We start from the raw sequence: 18,978 nt of genomic DNA, 5'->3' as shown, positions 1-18,978 counted from the left end.
TGTTGTTGCTGTCATATTTTGATTTGTACTAAATTCTATGCAAATATGTAATGTGTTTGTTGTTATTTGATTGTGTTTGGGGTGACGGGGAGAGAGTGCGTTCATGGATTAAGAGCAAGATGTTAAAGTGGAGATTTGTAGTGATGGTCAAATGTCAAATATTTAGAAAAATGTTAATGAAGGGATAATGACAGGGTTGGGATTTTGTATTGTTTGTGGTATTTATTAAGGCGAATGTAAATTTTATAATTTAAGTTAATTTGAAAAGAAAAATAAGAATGATAAAATTATAAAATCCACTATATAAAAAAATAACGCCTAAAAAGCGTCGCCTGTAACGTAAAGCATAGAATGCGAAGTAGGTATAAAAAGCACGTAATGCTTTGACGTGATAAAACGCGTAGAAACGTGTAGAAACAATAAATTTAACATATTTCCCGAAATAAAATTGTTGGAATTTTATTTATTGGTATATCGAAGTACATCTTTCAACGGTTAACATAAACATTATTTTTATATTGACTCTGATCAGAAATAACCTAAAATGAATTCAGATATATCTTCAATTTACTTGATTAAAATTAAGCAACAATTTGTAAAAACTAATACAATTTTTACCTTTTCACGAAATTTTTCAATTTCACATCGTGTCCGTTCTATTTTAACAAAATTTTCTAAAGTTAAAAATGGAATTTTGGAGTTGGTGTTAAAAATAATAGCTCTAATTCAACCAAAGAATAAACCATGCAAGCGTTATCCAAATTAAACAAAAAATCGTTTAAGGATCTTGTAATGGTAAGCATTATATTTTATGTAAAATTGTTCGAAACTAAAATCATATAAATGTTTTCTTACTTTTAAGTAGGGAAATCGAAAAATAATTTAATCTGAGAGAAAAGCTTATTTATGATCCACCCCTAAGATACATAACACTATGCGACAAAAATTAATACCTGTGAAGTTATTTTTCTGAAAGATGGATCCGAGTAGAATAAGAATCTGTTCTTGGAATTTTGCAATATTGAGATACGGGTGGTCAATTATTAACGGATTTTTAAAAGAAAACAGAGTTTTACTCATAAATAGACATAGTTTTTTAGTTTCTATATAAAATAGAAAAATCCAAAAATATTTCCAAACTTGGAAAACGTATGATATGCACACATTTACATAATATATATCATTATAAAGACCTCAGAAAGCAAAAGGTTTCTAACTATGTTACAGACTTATTAGAGCTTAAAGCTACGAATAATCGGGTTTTCACCAGTATCTTAAGATCTTGAAAGTGTTTGGGATATTTCAAAAATGGATTCTTTTTCTATCCGCATTCATTTTTTAGAAAAAAACTGGGTATATTTTATAATTTTCAATGACTACTAAATATAGTCTGGATTACATAGAAGTAGTCTAATAAGGTTTTACTAATAATGTCTTATATAAATACTTTCTAATTCATTAGTCATCATACGATTTACAATGACTACTTTTACTAATTACTTGTAATCGTTTGTGGTAAGTACTTGCCTCCAATGACATCACCATTTTAAAATAATAATACAAAACTATTATTAATGCTATCAATGGTTTACTACACTTTTACCATATAAAAACAGGTTTTAACAACCATTGTTAACTTAATAATCGTTTTTGCATAAGGCGGTTAAAATGCTATTATGTAAGTAAATTTTATCATTTTTACTTCTTACATGGTAATGAATTAGTTAATTGTACACTTTAATTAGATTATAAAAATTTTAATTTTTGATGAAATTTAATGACATTTACATACGTAAGAAAATTTTATTTTCAATATTTATGAATTAGCTGAATAATATCTTTTACGCCATAGAAAACACTTTTTATAACATTCTTAAACTAAATTAAACTAAAAGCTTAATAAGTTAGCATTTATTCAAATTACTATTATAATAATTATTTTTTTTTTAAATTTTTCATAAAAATTTTCATGCAATTTATTCTAACTTTAAAATTATTTAAAACAAATATCCAACCCTGATTATATTCACGTACTAAATGACATTTTACTAATGTATCCCATTTGAACTTAACTCAAAACTTTCTTACCTAATATTGAATTCTTAATCCATTTACGCACTCTAAAATATTCTACCCCCACCACCCAACACAATAATATTACAACAAACACATTATTTGTATACAAATCGAATAATGACAGCAGCATCAACAACAACAACAATAGAATCATTACTTGCATTTTTCTCTTTTAGTTTTTTTTAGAAATTTCGCAAGTGTTCGGTTGTTTGGTGATTAGTGGTCGTTTAATTAATTAATAATCCGGTTAAAAGTTAATTAATTGTTAATATTTTTGCATAAATATAATATTTAAATGTTTGTTAATCGTTGTGTGTAAAAATATTGCTAAAATATAACGTGTAAATTAGTAAAAATAATGTTACAATATTGTTTGGAAAAATATGAAATGTTGCGCCGGTCGGTGTGTTGCTTTAGTTTGGCCATTCGTTGTTAATAAATAAGTGTTGATGTGCGGGGGGTGTGTGTTAAGTGCAACAGTTGATTGGGGGATGTGAAGAAAAGGTTAGTGTGAAGCAAAGAAGAGGAAAAAGAAAATAAGGAAATAAATTAAAGTTTGAAATGCATTAAGTATTTATTTCAAAATTAGTGAAGGAAATAAAATGTTAATCTTTTAAAGAAAAGCTAAAATAAAAAGAAAATAAATAAGTTGTAAAAATAAATAAAAAGCCAAAAAAAAGAATATAAATAAAAAAATCAAATAAAAATCTGTTAAAAAATTAAAAAAATATAAAAAATGTAGTGAAAATAAATGTAAAAGCAAATTGAAAATTTAAATGAAAAAAATAGTAATTAAAGTTGTTTGCGGAAAGGAAACAAGTATAAAATGAGGTAAGTGCTTTTTTATTAAAACACATACTACATAAATGGGTATAGAGCTTTTTAAACGGTACATTACTTTTTCAAGTTACGTCTTTATAAAAAGTTCCTCTAAATAAAACCATAATTTTCAAATTATAAGAAATAAGTATTTAGTAAAATATAAAAATTTTTTTTCAAAATTATAGAAAACCCAGAAAAATTATTGAGAACAGTTTTAGAATAGTTTCCGTAACTAATCCTGTAGTACTTCAAGGATATTTGTTAAATAATCTATCGACTTTTTGGGATAGACTATTAACCAGTCTATTATCTAGTATGTAAATTAGACTAGACATATTGATTAAACTTAACTAGACAATAAATAATCATTTTCGATGTCAAAAAGTGTACTATAGCACTGAACTTTCTTTCTTTGGTATAGATTTTTTTAAATTTTTTCATTTTATAAAAAATCTCATTTCATCGAATATTTGTTAAAATTTTTTTATTTTGTATACAAAATAAAAAATTTTGAAGCCGGACCAAATTTTTTTCATTTTACAAGAAATTTATATTTATTTATATTTTAATTAAATTCTATGACGTTCTAGCCATGTCTGTCTGTGTGCTGAAAACCCCATAGAAAATGGTCGTTAACGCTCATAATTGGCTAAAAAAGTATATGTAGCGATGAAATTCGACATAAACATGTTTTATAGTTTATTTGTTAAATTTTATAAAGATCGGTTCATAATTGACCTTAACCCTATAAAAGGCTTTCTTTAGAAAATTACTTTAACGTACAAACCTGACGTAAAAATACCAGTCTAGCAAATGCATTTCAAAAAGAACATATCTCATAGGAACCTAAATCTCTATAACAAATTTACAGGTGTCGGTCCAGCTGGCTTTAGAAAGCATTTAAAGCCATGAAATTCGACTATGATTTGATGGTGGATATCATCATAGCTGAATATACTCTTGTTAACTTTGATCTTTTCATAAAATGTCAAACATTGGCTCTCCTAAAACTTTTTATTTCTAATATTTACAAGAGATGATTAAAAAATAATATGTATTACTAGTAAAAATTTGGAAAGTCAAATTTTTAAATTTTCCCAGATATACGAAGTTGTAGGAATTTGTTGTTTTCTTTTGTTTTTAAGATAAACGTTCTATTAAATATTAAATTTTTTAATACAAAATGTTTATTTTTTCTAAAAGTGTTAGTTTGGATGTTAAATAATCTAATGTGATTTTCATTAGTGGTAATAGACCTATTCCATTCAAATTACTACCAGCCCCATAATATGAGATATATCCTTCAAAATGTTTTTTTATTTATTTTTCGATAAATTTCAGAATGATTTTTTTAATATTTAAGGCGGATTTTTCTGATAAAGATAAACTTTATTCTTTGGTTAAACCTGGTTTAATATGCTTTGTGTTTTTTAGTAATCAGTAAAGTTACTTATTATCTAAGATTAACTGACTGTTATTGGCCAATTAAACCTAAGTGGGAACACACAATCAACAAAAGCAATAAAATAATTAATTCGGAAGAAGAAAAACTTAATATTTTAAGTAAATAGTAATTTTTAGATTTCTTTTATCGATATTATTATTGTTTTAATTATTTTTTTTTTTGCAGAAAAACAGATGTTCATTGTTTATGTTTTTGACTGAAAAGTTGGCAATACTAGCAATGTTAACTGATCCTAGATCAATAACTGGAAAACACAATCATCGGTTAAAACTCTCATAAATTTGTTTCGAATTTAATCTAATTTAACTGAGTTTTAAGAAACCCGCCCTTAGTCTATTTCGGTTCATATTTCTATCATTGTCTATTTAGTTCATGTGTTTACATTATACAGTTATTATTTTTCAATTATGCGCAAAAAAATTCCTAGCAAATTATATTCACGTAAAAAAACTATTTTAAAATCTAACCCAACCCTGGTTTTATACCTTTTAATTCTTTTGGCCATCACTTTTGGCCATCCTTAATATTGTGCTTTTTAATCTATGTACGCACTTTAAAATATTCTCTAACCCCCATTACCCAACACAACAATTTTACAACAAACACATTGTATGTATAGAATTTAGTACAAATCAAATATTGACAGCAGCAACAACAACAATAGCAACAGAATCATTACTTGCATTTTTCTCATTTAGTTTTCTAGAAATTTCGCAAGTGTTCGGTTGTTTGGTGATTAGTGGTTAATTAAATAAAAAATTCGGTTAAAAGTTAATAAATTGTTAATATTTTTGCATAAATATAATATTTAAATGTTTGTTAATCGTTGTGTTTAAAAATATTGTTAAAATATAACGTGTAAATTAGTAAAAATAGTGTTGCAAAATTGTTTGGGAAAATATGAAATGTTGTGCCGGTCGGTGTGTTGCTTTAGTTTGGCCATTCGTTGTTAATAAATAAGTGTTGATGTGCGGGGGGTGTGTGTTAAGTGCAACAGTTGGTTGGGGGATGTGAAGAAAAGCTTAGTGTGAATCAAAGAAGTGGAAAAGGGCTTTTTTAAGTTCAGAAAAGAAAATGAGTAAATAAATGAAAGTTTAATGTATGTATTTCAAAATTATTGAAGGAAATAAAATGTTAATCTTTTTAAAGAAAAGAAAAGCTAAAATAATAAGAAAATAAATAAGTTGTAAAAATAGAATAAAAAAAGAGAAAAAAAGAAAATAAATATAAAAATCAAATGAAAATCTTTTTATAATTAAAAAAATAAAAAAAAATGTAGTGAAAATAAAAGTAAAAGCAAATTTAAAATTTATATGGAAAAAGTAGTAATTAAAGTTGTTTGCGGAAAGGAAACAAGAGTTAAATGAGGTGAGTGCTTTTTATTACAGGACATACTACATAGGTGTGTATAGAGCTTTTTAAAGGGTATATTGCATTTTAAAGTTCCGTCTTCATAAAAAGTTGCTCTAAATAAAAACACAATTTTCAAATTATCTAGGTAATAGAATAGCAAATAAACTAAGAAAGGTACTTGGTATGAGTAAACTAGAAAAGTTACGTCCTATTGAAATTGAGGTGTTTTTCGATGTGTTAAAAAATAGAATAGCACTGAACTTTCTATCTTTCGTATACATTTTCTGGTTACTTTTCTCATTATTTGAAATATTTTTAAAAAATTTTCCCATAGAAAATTTATCAACATTTTTTATTTTATACAGAATTTTTGTAAATTTCTATTTCTATAGAATAATTTGAAAAATTTCTTTTTTATAGAATATTTTTTAAAAATTTATCTTTTTAATAATTTTTGATGGAAAATTTCAGAAAATTAAATAACTCCTTAAAAAATTGTTCCAAAAGCAACAATAATAACGAAATTTAAATTTAAAGTATTTCAATATGAAATAATTCCTTAAAATTCAGGAATTACATACATATGTAAATCTCTAAAAAATGTTTGTTGCAAAAAAAATATATGTTTGCAAAATGTTCTCCTCTAGGGTATATTGAAAATTGGTTTCTTAAGTATGCAGTTTCCGGGTATTAAGAGCGAGTTGGAAATACTTGTGTCCCGTTATTTAGAAATTCTGATATTGGACATTCTATAGCCGTTGCCAATCTATATAATTTTAGGAAATCTTTATTAAACGAATAATCTAAATTTTTAATATACTTTGAAGCTCTGTATTAATTGTCGACTTACTGCCGGTTTCTCTAAATGAGAAAAAGAATTCTTACGAAAAATCATAGCTATAAAATTTTTTGGGATAAATATATTGGAAAGAACAAATAAAATTCAAATTTATCTTTCAATATATTTATAAGAATGAAAATGTAGTTTCTTTATTGTAAAACAGCAGTTATTTAATGTAAAAATTTCAAAATTTCTGTCTGTACTACTAACCAACAGAAGGAGGCCCGGTAGTGGTCTAGGTGTATTTTTCCGGACCTATTTCCAAATTTCATTTAAATCTATTTATTAAGGTGGGTCACGTGACAAGAAATTGCAAAACTAAAAGCTGAAGGTAATAATTTTTTCAATAACTATGTATATATGTACATATACACATAGCTTAGGGTGATAACTTTTATACAAATTTTTAGAAATATATCTCGTAAAATATATCTGAAAATTTTCATTATTTGATCACTATGGTTTTAGAAAATCGATTTGGTGCGGAAGGTTTTTGTACCCAAATGGCAAGAGAAAAATATTTTCATTATTAGAACACTACTTGCTACCACTTAGTGATATAACCCTAATATATCATATTACAACATGTCTTGAACAATTATAGTTTTTTCAGTTTTCCTAAACAAAATTACTTGCAATTAATATTTATCTAAAAAACAATTTTAAAACAAAACCCCAACCCTGATTTTATTCCTTTACGAAATAACATTTTACTAATATATAGCATTCGACCATCACTAAAAACTCTCTTTCTCAACATTAAGCTCTTAATCTATTTACGCACTCTATAATATTCTACCCCACACCACCCAACCACCAATGTATGTATACGATTTAGTACAAATCAAATATTGACAGCAGCAACAACAACAATAGCAATAGAGTCGTTGCATTTTGTTCGTTTAGTTTTTTAGAAATTTCGCAAGTGTTCGGTTGTTTGGTGATTTGTAGTCGTTTAATTAAATAAAAAATTCGGTTAAAAGTTAATAAATTGTTAATATTTTTGTATAAATATAAAATTTAAATGTTTGTTCATCGATGTGTGTAAAAATATTGCACAAAAATAACGTTTAAATTAGTTAAAATAGTGTTGCAAAATTGTTTGGAAAAAAATGAAATGTTGTGCCGGTCGGTGTGTTGCTTTAGTTTGGCCATTCGTTGTTAATAAATAAGTGTTGATGTGCGGGGGGAGGGTGTTAAGTGCAACAGGTGGTATAGGGAAAAGTGAATAAAGGTTTGTGTGAAGCAAAGAAAAGGAAAAAAGCTTTTATAAGTGTAATAAAGAAAAGGAAGAAATTTAAGAAAGTTTAACAAGTATTTTGCTTTCTCAAATGTATTGAGGGGAATAAGAAGGAAATAAAATGTAGATCTTTGAAAGAAAAAAACTAAAATAATGAGAAAAAATGTTATTTAAAAAAATTATATTATATGTTAATAATTCAAAACCTAATTAAAATTAGAAAATAAATATAACAAATTAGTGAAAATCAATATAAAAATTTATAAAAAGCTATAATTAAGAAGGTGAGTGATTCTTTTATTAGTTTAAAAAGCTTCTGTCTGTGGTTTAATATGTAAAATTTTTGTCATTTAATAGAAAATTTGCTAAAATTTTCTTATTTTAGAGAAAATTGGTTTATTTTTTTATAGTGATTGAAAAAAGGAGACAGCTTTCGGAAACTAGATTAATATTAGTTAAAAAAGTTAGTTAGTTAGTTAGTTAGTTAGATAGTTAGATAGTTAGTTAGTTAGTTAGTTAGTTAGTTAGTTAGTTAGTTAGTTAGTTAGTTAGTTAGTTAGTTAGTTAGTTAGTTAGTTAGTTAGTTAGTTAGTTAGTTAGTTAGTTAGTTAGTTAGTTAGTTAGTTAGTTAGTTAGTTAGTTAGTTAGTTAGTTAGTTAGTTAGTTAGTTAGTTAGTTAGTTAGTTAGTTAGTTAGTTAGCTAGTTAGTTAGTTAGTTAGTTTGTTAGTTAGTTAGTAAGTTAGTAAGTTAGTTAGTTAGTTAGTTAGTTAGTTAGTTAGTTAGTTAGTTAGTTAGGTGCTACGTACTTCTTCCCATATTTCTATCATTATTCTAGATGTTCTTTTATTCAAAACACCATTCAGGTCTTTGTCACCCAAACAAATTTCAAAATTCCAAACAGTATCAAACCTATGCTAACTGTCAAGATACCCCCACCAATTACTTTTGTTTTCATTTATTAAAACTTTCAAACAGTTTTCAAAAAACTGTATCTTTCCCCTACAATAATACCAAAAAATACAAAACCCGATACCAATAACAAATTACTCCGCATCATAAGTAGTGACATGGTCTTCCTACCAAAATACATTATCATATAGCAAAGCTAAATATTGTTTTTATAAATTATTTTATTTTTTTTTTGCTTTTATTTGGGTCGACCCTGAATCTTTTCTTCATTCATGTAGATATTTAATCGTTTTTTAAAATTTCACAGTTGTCTGCAATATTTTCACTGTCAAAAATTTAATTCACATTATTTATTACTCGAGCTTTATTTTCGCTCAAACAACATTTCTTTTATGATTGTGAGTTCCTTTTTTTTTGTTTTTTGCTGTTGTGTTCATTTTACAGATACGTATCGCCGCCATTACAAAACCCTTCAACGCTTATGCTTGATGTTTTAGTTTTTTTTCGTAGTTTTTGCTCTTTTCTACCAACCAGTTTACAATCAGTTAAATTCTCATTTATAATATTTTTTTTTGTTTTCATTTTGAATCATATTTGGGGGTTTCCTACACGATTTGTTGGGGTGTTTTTCTTATGATTTGCTTCATGATTTTGTTGTCTGAAATGTACATCTTTCTTTCTATTTTTGCTATTTAATACAATTGTTATTTTAACAAAATGTTGCAGCAGCAAAAGTATCAACAATAATACAAAAGAAATAGTTAAATAAATGGTCTTATGATGATATCGGTATCTGTGGTAGTTTTAAGCGGGGGAACTACTTACAAAAATATTTTCTTTTCAATCGTATTTTTTTTTTTTGCAAAAAAAAAAAAGCTCCTAAACTTTTGTGATTTTTTTTTGTAATACAGCTTAAAATATTTAGTTGTATTTACTACTAGTGTGTATATCTATTTTATTTCACAATTGCTGCAATTGTAATTCATTCTACTATTACTCATCATTCATGATTTGTTATACATCACATTCATCCGTTACTAATGGTTTAGGATTTATTTAATACCAACTATTTTTTTAGTTTTGATAAATGTTTATTTGTAGCAGATGTAGAGAAAAACTTTTTTGGGTTTAAAGACCCAATAGAGAAAGTAGTTTTTAATTTGCTTCCGTTTACGATAAAGCAAATAAACAGTATGACCTGGTTCACACTAGGAAACTTTTGATTTGTGTGTGAGAGAGAAAGAGAAAGAAATATAAACCATTCCTTTCTCTCACACACAAAATCTAAAGTTTATCAACAAAAGTTTCCTAGTGTGAACCAGGTGTATGAGCCATAGAAAACCTATTAATTGAACATAATTCTATTAAGAAAACTGATAAAACGATCAGTTTTCGATCAGTATTCTGTAAAAAACTGATCAATTGCTTACGCTTCTATAAAAACAGCTTTCAGTATTATATGTGTGTAAAGCTTCAGGAGCGATCATTTTTATGTAGATAACAGATTGAGGAGCATGTATTCTACAGAAAACTGATCAAGTGATCACTATTCTATAGCTAACTGATCTAAAGGTTACTATTCTATATTCTTATCGAATGAAAACTATTTTATAGAAAACTGATCTGATCGCTATTTTATAACTAACTGATTTACCGATCACTATTTTATAGCCAACTGATCGACTGAGTTCTGCTCTATATGAAACTTATCGCTTGATAACTCTTCTATAGAAAACTTATCGAGTGATCTGTATTCCAATGAAAACTGAACTGAGTGTTTGCTATTCCAAACGAAACTAATCAAATGTTTACTATTCACTATTATAGAAGAACTGATTAAATTATATTTATTATATAGAAAAGTGATCAATAGTTCAGTATTCCATAGAAAACATATCCATTGATCGCTATTCAATAGAAAACAGATAGAGCTTTAAAATGTGTTTGTGACCAAGTAAGAGTAATCAATACTCTGATCGAAATATACGAGCGATAATTTTTTTAATAGGTTTGATCGATATTCAATTTTCTTATCACTATTCATAAAAAATTGTGGCAAAGTAATCAGGTGAAAACTACTCAATCGATCCTTGTTATATATAAAATTATACCAATAATCACTGCAGTGATCGTTTGTCAGTTTTTCTTGCAATAAGTTAAACAAATTGTTTGTTTTTACTTCGACTTTTAATAGCATTCTATAGTTGAAATGAAAAGTTGACTTTTCGACTTTTTGCATTTAGTTAAAAGTTGATTTTTTGGTTTTTTTCATTTTATTAAACGTCGACTTTTCGATTTTTAGTATTTTATAAATAATCGACTTTTTCCGACGTTTTTCGACTTTTTTTCAAATATTTTCAACTTTTTCCGACTTGATGACTATTTTTGACTTTTTTCGACTTTTTCCGACGTTTTTCGACTATTTCCTACTTTTATTACAAAGTCGACTTTTCGACTTTTTTCATAGACGATAGTCGAGTTAACGATTTTTTTGGAACAAAATAGTCGACTTCGACTTTTTTCGACAAAAAGTCGATTGTTCGATTATTCGAAAGTCGATTTATAGAACCCTAATTTTTATATAACAGTTTTTCAAAATCCTGTTTTTGACCAATTTCTTTCCGCTTTAAAAGAAGAAACCAAATGGTCACAATTAAGCTAAAAATATTACGATATCTTGTTTACAACCTTTATCAAAATTCATTTGACAACTTTTTGAACTCACTCTTCATAAAGTTAAATTCTTAAAAATTTGTTTAAAGTAATTTTATCTTTAGCTGGATAAAAATAAACTTTAAAAACAATTACCAAAGATTAACGAAATTACTTAAAGACGCCCTTAATTAGTTCTCCTTAAGAACATAAGAACAAAATAATAACTCAACATTAAGTTAAAGTTTGAGGCATAAGTATTTAGTTTAAGCATGCAAAACCGCACTTTGTTAAATAAGTGGTTATTATAAGTTTGTCACAAGATTGGTATATGATTTACAGATAAAATATATATTGTATTGCAATTAAAGGACCTAAGGTTGAGTAATAAGCGTCATAAAAATATGACCCTTTGAAGTAATGAGAATATATTTCAGCAACAAGTGCTTCAGCTATTGTTTTTGCAAAAGTACATTGTTGTTAAAGGGTACTTTCCAAGTCACTCAACACCACATTCTTAACATTCCTGCTTAAGCTATAGCTGGTATTCATTTGTGGTCCGGTATGCCTTTATTTGCTTACGTTTCGTATGTACCGTCAAAATGAATCCTTTTCTTGTCATGCCCTGACATTTGACTGATTTAATATTGGCTTTTAAAAGCCAAAACCAAAGTGAATATTACCACGACGATGAGTACCTACCAGAATGTGGCTGCGTGTAAACGACCTTTAAAATTATCATCTTGTTTGACTTAAATTATATTTGATTCGTTTGCGTTTTTCAGTTGGAGTTTTTTTTTCATTTTGTTTGAGTTATTTTTCTGTTTGCCAACTGCCCATTTAACGCCACAGGTGATTTGTGAACAAATTACAAATGACATGGGAGCACGAAGGAGGGAATGCATTATTGTTTCTTTCCAAAGGAATATAAAATGACTTTAAAAAGGGTTTCTAAAGGCTACCAAATGCAGTTGCATTTTTTAAACTAATTGAAATTAAAAACAAAAAAATTGTATTTAAGCCTTAGTATACAAAAACGATAACAGATTATCTTCTTTTTCATATAAAGAACACAGTCCGTTTTATGTTTCTGTGATAGAAATTCTTCTGTAAATAGAAACAAGAAAATTAGTAACTAATGTTACTTAGTAATGCTTATAATTTTTTTCACTCCAAAATAAAAAAAAAAAAACTTAATAAACTTTAAGCTTTTGAAAACTCCTTGAAATTAACCCACAACAACTTTGACGCACACAAATACTTATTGAACTTTACAATGTCATCACAAGAAAATTTGTTGTACATTGTTGCTGCATAAACCGTAATATAGATGCAATATAACAACCAGCAACGATTGTTGGTTGTTTTTTTCCTGCATTTGCTTGTTGACAACAAAGTCGTAGACAATGTTAACAAAAATGTCAGGAAGGATATATCAAATATGTATTTCAACGGAATCTCTAGTACTTGAAAAAACATATAATATGGTAAAACTCAAAATACTTTGTACATAGCATAGTGAAGAGTGGAAGGAAATATGTGAAACTTTTGAAAACATTTTCTTTAACTTAAAAATCTGAAAAAGTGTTTTACTTAGTACAACTTTTCGAAGAATGCATTACTTTTAAGCTAGCAGATGTATCGGTACCACTTACTATTTGTCACTCTGTATTTGCATACATAAGTATAGTATAATAAAGTACTTATTGGTATGTTATTTCGTTACATCATTTTGTTGTCGTCTGTCGATATAACCGATGTGTTTATATTCATTTAAGCAACTTTTCCAAATTTAAGTTCAATATGGTAACAATACACACAGTTGTGTTAACAAGAATAGCAAAATAGAACTGAACTAAAACTGAACTAGAACTGAACTAGAACTAAACTAGAAATGAACTAGAACTGAACTTAAACTTAACTAGAAATGAACTAGAACTGAAGTAGAACTGAACTAGAACTGAACTAGAACTAAACTAGAACTGAACTACAACTGACTAGAAATGAACTAGAAATGAACTAGAACTGAACTAGAACTGAACTAGAACTGAACTAGAACTGAACTAGAACTGAACTAGAAATGAACTAAAACTGAACTAAAACTGAACTAGAACTGAACTAGAACTGAACTAGAAATGAACTAGAACTGAACTAGAACTGAACTAGAACTGAACTAGAACTAGAACTGAACTAGAACTGAACTAGAAATGAACTAGAACTGAACAAGAACTGAAATAGAATTGAAATAGAACTGAACTAGAACTGAACTAGAACTGAACTAGAACTGAACTAGAACTGAACTAGAACTGAACTAGAACTGAACTAGAACTGAACGTAATATAGATGCAATATAACAACCAGCAACGATTGTTGGTTGTTTTTTTCCTGCATTTGCTTGTTGACAACAAAGTCGTAGACAATGTTAACAAAAATGTCAGGAAGGATATATCAAATATGTATTTCAACGGAATCTCTAGTACTTGAAAAAACATATAATATGGTAAAACTCAAAATACTTTGTACATAGCATAGTGAAGAGTGGAAGGAAATATGTGAAACTTTTGAAAACATTTTCTTTAACTTAAAAATCTGAAAAAGTGTTTTACTTAGTACAACTTTTCGAAGAATGCATTACTTTTAAGCTAGCAGATGTATCGGTACCACTTACTATTTGTCACTCTGTATTTGCATACATAAGTATAGTATAATAAAGTACTTATTGGTATGTTATTTCGTTACATCATTTTGTTGTCGTCTGTCGATATAACCGATGTGTTTATATTCATTTAAGCAACTTTTCCAAATTTAAGTTCAATATGGTAACAATACACACAGTTGTGTTAACAAGAATAGCAAAATAGAACTGAACTAAAACTGAACTAGAACTGAACTAGAACTAAACTAGAAATGAACTAGAACTGAACTTAAACTTAACTAGAAATGAACTAGAACTGAAGTAGAACTGAACTAGAACTGAACTAGAACTAAACTAGAACTGAACTACAACTGACTAGAAATGAACTAGAAATGAACTAGAACTGAACTAGAACTGAACTAGAACTGAACTAGAACTGAACTAGAACTGAACTAGAAATGAACTAAAACTGAACTAAAACTGAACTAGAACTGAACTAGAACTGAACTAGAAATGAACTAGAACTGAACTAGAACTGAACTAGAACTGAACTAGAACTAGAACTGAACTAGAACTGAACTAGAAATGAACTAGAACTGAACAAGAACTGAAATAGAATTGAAATAGAACTGAACTAGAACTGAACTAGAACTGAACTAGAACTGAACTAGAACTGAACTAGAACTGAACTAGAACTGAACTAGAACTGAACTAGAACTGAACTAGAACTGAACTAGAACTGAACTAGAACTGAACTAGAACTGAACTAGAACTGAACTAGAACTGAACTAGAACTGAACTAGAACTGAACTAGAACTGAACTAGAAACTGAACTAGAACTGAACTAGAACTGAACTAGAACTGAACTAGAACTGAACTAGAACTGAACTAGAACTGAACTAGAACTGAACTAGAACTGAACTAGAACTGAACTAGAACTAAACTAGAACTGAACTAGAACTGAACTAGAACTAAACTAGAACTGAACTAGAACTGAACTAAAACTGAACTAAAACTGAACTAAACTGAACTAGAACTGAACTAGAACTGAACTAGAACTGAACTAGAACTGAACTAAAACTGAACTAGAACTGAACTAGAACTGAACTAGAACTGAACTAGAACTGAACTAGAACTGAACTAGAACTGAACTAGAACTGAACTAGAACTGAACTAGAACTGAACTAGAACTGAACTAGAACTGAACTAGAACTGAACTAGAACTGAACTAGAACTGAACTAGAACTGAACTAGAACTGAACTGAACTAGAACTGAACTAGAACTGAACTAGAACTGAACTAGAACTGAACTAGAACTGAACTAGAACTGAACTAGAACTGAACTAGAACTGAACTAGAACTGAACTAGAACTGAACTAGAACTGAACTAGAACTGAACTAGAACTGAACTAGAACTGAACTAGAACTGAACTAGAACTGAACTAGAACTGAACTAGAACTGAACTAGAACTGAACTAGAACTGAACTAGAACTGAACTAGAACTGAACTAGAACTGAACTAGAACTGAACTAGAACTGAACTAGAACTGAACTAGAACTGAACTAGAACTGAACTAGAACTGAACTAGAACTGAACTAGAACTGAACTAGAACTGAACTAGAACTGAACTAGAACTGAACTAGAACTGAACTAGAACTGAACTAGAACTGAACTAGAACTGAACTAGAACTGAACTAGAACTGAACTAGAACTGAACTAGAACTGAACTAGAACTGAACTAGAACTGAACTAGAACTGAACTAGAACTGAACTAGAACTGAACTAGAACTGAACTAAAACTGAACTAGAACTGAACTAGAACTGAACTAGAACTGAACTAGAACTAAACTAGAACTGAACTAGAACTGAACTAGAACTAAACTAGAACTGAACTAGAACTGAACTAGAACTGAACTAGAACTGAACTAAAACTGAACTAGAACTGAACTAGAACTGAACTAGAACTGAACTAGAACTGAACTAGAACTGAACTAGAACTGAACTAGAACTGAACTAGAACTGAACTAGAACTGAACTAGAACTGAACTAGAACTGAACTAGAACTGAACTAGAACTGAACTAGAACTGAACTAGAACTGAACAAGAACTGAAGTAGAACTGAACTAGAACTAGAACTGAACTAGAACTGAACTAGAACTGAACTAGAATTGAACTAGAACTGAACTAGAACTGAACTAGAACTGAACTAGAACTGAACTAGAATTGAACTAGAACTGAACTAGAACTGAACTAGAACTGAACTAGAACTGAACTAGAACTGAACTAGAACTGAACTAGAACTGAACTAAAACTGAACTAGAACTGAACTAGAACTGAACTAGAACTGAACTAGAACTAAACTAGAACTGAACTAGAACTGAACTAGAACTGAACTAGAACTAAACTAGAACTGAACTAGAACTGAACTAAAACTGAACTAGAACTGAACTAGAACTGAACTAGAACTGAACTAGAACTGAACTAGAACTGAACTAGAACTGAACTAGAACTGAACTAGAACTGAACTAGAACTGAACTAGAACTGAACTAGAACTGAACTAGAACTGAACTAGAACTGAACTAGAACTGAACTAGAACTGAACTAGAACTGAACTAGAACTGAACAAGAACTGAACTAGAACTGAACTAGAACTGAAGTAGAACTGAACTAGAACTAGAACTGAACTAGAACTGAACTAGAACTGAACTAGAACTGAACTAGAACTGAACTAGAACTGAACTAGAACTGAACTAGAATTGAACTAGAACTGAACTAGAACTGAACTAGAACTGAAGTAGAACTGAACTAGAACTGAACTAGAACTGAACTAGAACTGAACTAGAACTGAACTAGAACTGAACTAGAACTGAACTAGAACTGAACTAGAACTGAACTAGAACTGAACTAGAACTGAACTAGAACTGAACTAGAACTGAACTAGAGAACTGAACTAGAACTGAACTAGAACTGAACTAGAACTGAACTAGAACTGAACTAGAACTGAACTAGAACTGAACTAGAACTGAACTAGAACTGAACTAGAACTGAACTAGAACTGAACTAGAACTGAACTAGAACTGAACTAGAACTGAACTAGAACTGAACTAGAACTGAACTAGAACTGAACTAGAACTGAACTAGAACTGAACTAGAACTGAACTAGAACTGAACTAGAACTGAACTAGAACTGAACTAGAAGACTGAACTAGAACTGAACTAGAACTGAACTAGAACTGAACTAGAACTGAACTAGAACTGAACTAGAACTGAACTAGAACTGAACTAGAACTGAACTAGAACTGAACTAGAACTGAACTAGAACTGAACTAGAACTGAACTAGAACTGAACTAGAATTGAACTAGAACTGAACTAGAACTGAACTAGAACTGAACTAGAACTGAACTAGAACTGAACTGAACTAGAACTGAACTAGAACTGAACTAGAACTGAACTAGAACTGAACTAGAACTAAACTAGAACTGAACTAGAACTGAACTAGAACTAAACTAGAACTGAACTAGAACTGAACTAAAACTGAACTAAAACTGAACTAAACTGAACTAGAACTGAACTAGAACTGAACTAGAACTGAACTAGAACTGAACTAAAACTGAACTAGAACTGAACTAGAACTGAACTAGAACTGAACTAGAACTGAACTAGAACTGAACTAGAACTGAACTAGAATTGAACTAGAACTGAACTAGAACTGAACTAGACTAAACTGTAAGAGCTAATACCAACAAGGTTATAATTTGGTATTACTTTTATTTTTTCGAACAAAAATCGATCATTCCAATGAAACTGAAACTGACTCAATGCATAATGCATGTATTTGTGCTATTTTCCTTTACTTCACTTTTTATGGATTTGTTCATGCAATCGTAGAGTTTCGTTTCGTAAATTTTTTTGTTCTTTCCATTTTCGCTTTTTATATTTTTTCTATGTCTGACAACTCGCTGATATCTCATAGATTTATTGTGCGAACTGACAGTGACAAAGTGCATTTGAGTTACTTTTTTCTGTTTCTCAACTTTGTAGGAATTATTTTTGTCGTTTTTTATTTCATTTAAACGAGTAAATTTCAATGTGTTATTTTATAATGTTGCAGGGAATACGAATAATACTCGTATGTGATTATGTCCGCGTGTCTGTCCGTCTGTCCTTTGTCTGAATGTTTAAAAAGGTTTTGTATTTTTTTAACTTTTATTTTTTTTTGTTCGCTGTAATGGTTTTTGTTTTATTGTTTCGAATGTGTGTGTCTAATTTTTTTGCTTTTATTTTATGGTTTGATAACAATGCCATTATGTGAAGGAGTGTAAAATACAAATAATAAAAAATAATAATAATAGAGGTTGCTGGCTGCAGTAGTAAGTAGCCCTGTTGTAATAGTTGTTCATGGATGATGTCCACAATACTCCAATATAAACATGCACTTTAGCACTTTCAACACTTCTTCTTTTATATATAAACTTCTTTTCATCAGACTTTTTAAAACAAAGAAAATATTTCGTCTCAGCGTCATGAATAAAGTGTGAGGTCGTCTTCATCTTATAACGAATACAATATTTTCTATGTATTTTTACTGGTAGTTTTATGTATGAAATAAAATAACCAATCTTTAGTCTATCAATCTATGAATTTTTGTACAACAATAATGTCTGAGGTTTTGATGTTTTTTCTTGGTTTCATTGGCTAGTTGAGTCGAGAGTTGCTATTATTATGTACAGTGGTGTTAGTAAATAGTTAATATACTATATTTTATATTTACTAATTTTGCAATAAAAAATATTTGGTTTATTATGTAGAACTCCCGAGGAAGTACATTGTTATTTCTAGAACCAGAACTAGAACTGAACTAGAACTGAACTAAAACTTAACTAGAATTGAACTAGAACTGAACTAGAACTGAACTAGAACTGAACTAGAACTGAACTAGAACTGAACTAGAACTGAACTAGAACTGAACTAGAACTGAACT

This window comes from Lucilia cuprina, chromosome 3, assembly GCF_022045245.1.
Source record: "Lucilia cuprina isolate Lc7/37 chromosome 3, ASM2204524v1, whole genome shotgun sequence".
In the NCBI taxonomy this organism is placed as follows: domain Eukaryota; kingdom Metazoa; phylum Arthropoda; class Insecta; order Diptera; family Calliphoridae; genus Lucilia; species Lucilia cuprina.
The sequence above is the reverse complement of the archived record's forward strand: the minus strand, read 5'-3'. Positions refer to the sequence as shown.